This window comes from Eleginops maclovinus, chromosome 6 (genome assembly GCF_036324505.1).
Source record: "Eleginops maclovinus isolate JMC-PN-2008 ecotype Puerto Natales chromosome 6, JC_Emac_rtc_rv5, whole genome shotgun sequence".
NCBI lineage: Eukaryota > Metazoa > Chordata > Actinopteri > Perciformes > Eleginopidae > Eleginops > Eleginops maclovinus.
The window spans coordinates 1,909,848-1,913,437 of record NC_086354.1 but is presented as its reverse complement, the minus strand read 5'-3'; the positions used below and the strand labels follow the sequence as shown (position 1 = coordinate 1,913,437).

The 3,590-nt window shown below is 47.1% G+C and overlaps 1 long non-coding RNA gene across 1 annotated transcript; it reads right to left on the bottom strand.

Moving 5' to 3' along the window:
- Window positions 1-362: 362 nt before the first annotated feature.
- Window positions 363-1,072, bottom strand: LOC134866337 (uncharacterized). The gene is made up of 2 exons (XR_010166035.1): window positions 880-1,072; window positions 363-696 (listed from the first exon to the last, which is right to left on the bottom strand). It is a non-coding gene; the product is annotated as an uncharacterized LOC134866337 (long non-coding RNA).
- Window positions 1,073-3,590: the final 2,518 nt, after the last annotated feature.

Here is a 3,590-nt window from a genome sequence, read left to right as displayed (position 1 = left end):
TAGTCTAAGTCATAGTCTGTAAAATCCACATTGTTTGTGCTGTCGTATGAAAAAACAGGCGGCTGATGGCGTGAAACAAAGGGGTTGTTCGGGCTATAACTGAGAGTGGCATAGGTAATTGGTTGAGTTGGTGGCGAACTAGCCTTCATGGCTGTTTGTTGGACGGAGTTAGTGGAATGGAAGTGAGTTTGGATGTATTCACTTGTCCGTTCAAGTTTGCTTTGTTCTGTTGAATTTGTTTCATCCAGCACAATATAATTGTTGCTTCCTGAAACTGCTGATTCCCAGACAGCTGCTACGGCTTCAGCTTCTGCTGCTTCACGGCAGATGGCTAGTGTTTCAGCCTCAGTCTCTTTTTTCACTTTTTCTATCCTAGCTTTGGCTTCTTGCTCAGCATATTCGGCACGCACTTTAGTAGCTGCTGCTTTTGCTCGTGCACGAAGTAAAGCATTGGTTGATGAGGCAGATGAATGAAAGCTGCTTCCACTTTTTCCTGATTTATTAGATGTAGTTTCCATCTTGACTCGTTATTCAATGCTAACTTCTCAGTCTTTTCACTGTGTTGTCTTCACTGCAGTGTAACAACTGAAGCTATCCAACAAGTTAAACTCTGATGCAATAACCAGGAGTCTGTGTCGTAGTTAACATTTCACTGTTGTTTACTGAAGATTCCAGCATTACATGGCAGAGTGAAAACTGCAACAAAACAAAGTTTGACATTTTTTAACATAAAGTTCAGCTTCACATGAAGTCTTATGAAATATCCTTGTAAATACATGTAAATAAAAACGATCTTTTAAGACTATTATTACCTTCTCTTTCAACTTTAAACTTAACTTAATCTATCAATTATTTAACTTAACAATGAGTTTTACTTACGACTTTGCTTCTAGCATCTTTCACGGTCAGGAATTCTTAAGTATTAACTGTTTTCAACAGATAGGAACTGAGTGGGAAGTAACTGATGACAAGGCAGGAAGTGGTAAGGAAGTTACAGGAAATTGTATCAAAGTAAAAGTTTGTATTCTTTCTCAATGTGTCAAAATAAAAGTCAAAATATATCGCCCTAATGGCGACACACTATGGGTCTCCAGAGATAATAGAGAAGTCACTCTTTGACAGACTCACACATTTCCCAAAAGTCAGTAACAAGGACCCAGTGAAGCTGAGAGAGCTCAGCGACCTCGTTAGTGAGATTGATGCAGCTAAAGATGAAGGCTACCTGCCTGGTCTGTGCTATTTAGACACTGCAAGGGGAATTTCCCCGATAATAGACAAACTGCCACACAACCTTCAAGAAAGGTGGCTCTCACAGGGCTTCAAGTACAAATCCACACATAGCGTACCTTTTCCACCGTTTTCATTCTTTTGTGATTTTCTCTCCAAAGAGGCCCGAGCACGCAACGACCCAGGTTTCAGACTCCAAAGTGGCGGCCCAGAATATCCAAAGCCAGACAGCGTTGTTAAGAAGCCGTACAGGAGTTTTGTGTCAGCCCACAAGACGGATTTAACACAAGAGAATGACAAACAGGAAGCTTCAGGTCACCATGCAGGTGATGTGGAGAGGCAGTGCCCCCTTCACAAGAAGCCGCACCCCCTCAAGCGCTGCAGGGGGTTCCGCAGCAAACCCATTGATGAGCGTAAGGCTTTTCTTAAGGACAATGGTGTGTGTTTCAGGTGCTGTGCCTCGACAAACCACATGGCCAAAGACTGTAAGGCCATCGTCAAGTGCAGAGAGTGTGAAAGTGAGCGTCACATCTCTGCTCTTCATCCAGGGCCGCCGCCACCACTTTCTGGCTACGGCGGGGAGAGAGCAGAAGAAACGCCCCAGCCTGCTGTCACTTCCCAGTGCACTGAAGTCTGTGGAGAGGGTCAAAGTTCAAGGTCCTGCTCCAAGATCTGCTTAGTAAAGCTCTACCCCAAAGCAAACCCAGAACAGGTGACAAAAGCATATGCTGTGTTAGATGATCAAAGTAACAGGTCCCTCGCCAGGTCTACCTTCTTTGACATGTACAACGTCCATGGGTCAGACTCACCTTTCACACTCCGCACGTGTGCCGGAACAAGAGAGATGACGGGGAGAAGAGCCACAGGGTTTATCGTGCAGTCACTGGATGGAGCTACAACACTCACACTGCCCACACTAATCGAGTGCAACAACATCCCGAGCGACCGAGCTGAAATACCAACCCCGGAGGCAGCAGCACATCACCCACATCTCAAGTCGATAGCCCACTTCATCCCACCACTGGACCCTGATGCCAAGATCCTCCTCCTGCTGGGTCGTGACCTACTCAGAGTCCACAAGGTGAGAGAACAGCGGAACGGCCCACACGATGCCCCTTATGCGCAGAGAGTAGACCTAGGGTGGGTCATCATCGGAGACGTCTGCTTAGGGAACACTCACAAGCCTGCAGCTATAAAAACCTACCGCACTAACGTCCTCGAGAATGAACGTCCCTCCTTCTTCAGCCCATGTCCGAACAGGCTCCACATCAAAGAGAGGTATGGCTTTCAGTCAGAAAACAGACTCCTCCCAGACACACTTACACCACATGAATGTAATCTGGGAAGCACAATCTTTAATACAACCAAAGATGACAACAAAATAGGGCTCTCTGTCGAAGACAGACTCTTCTTAGAAGTCATGGACAGAGAGATGCACATGGACAGTGCCAACAGCTGAGTGGCACCACTTCCATTCAGAACACCCCGCACACACTTACCTCGCAACCGAGACCAGGCTCTCACACGGCTGGCTTCTCTTCAGCGCACTCTGGAGAGAAGGCCTGAAATGAAAAATCACTTTGTTACTTTCATGCAAAACATCTTTGATCGTGATCATGCTGAGTTAGCCCCTCAACTCCAAGATGGAAAAGAGTGTTGGTATTTACCCATCTTCGGGGTTTACCATCCACAGAAGCCAGGCCAAATCAGAGTGGTCTTTGACTCAAGTGCAAAGTGTCAGGGTGTGTCACTCAACGACGTCCTCCTTTCTGGACCTGACCTTAATAACAGCTTATTAGGAGTTTTGCTGCGCTTCAGGCGTGAGGCCGTAGCAGTCACCGTGGATGTTGAACAGATGTTCCACAGCTTCGTTGTACAAGAAGACCATCGAGACTTCCTCCGCTTCTTCTGGCACAAACACAACGACCCGGCTAAAGACATCTGTGAGTACCGCATGAAGGTTCATGTGTTTGGCAACAGCCCATCCCCTTCAGTTGCTATATATGGCCTTCGACGTGCTGCAGCTCACGGCGGGGAGGAGTTCGGGTCGGATGCACAACACTTCGTTGAGAGGGAGTTTTATGTGGATGATGGGCTTTTGTCAAGAGCCACAGTCAGCGAAGCCGTCAATCTGCTAAAGCGCACTCAAGAAATGCTCGCCACATCCAACATTCGACTTCACAAAGTCGCATCTAACAGTAGGGAAGTTATGGAAGCTTTTCCTGCTGAAGACCGCGCCAAAGGGCTCAAGGACCTCAGCTTAGACGCTGTCGCTGATGCAACACCAATTCAGCGAAGCCTCGGCCTGAGGTGGGACATAGTGGAAGACACTTTCACCTTTCAAGCCACTGACACAGTGAAAC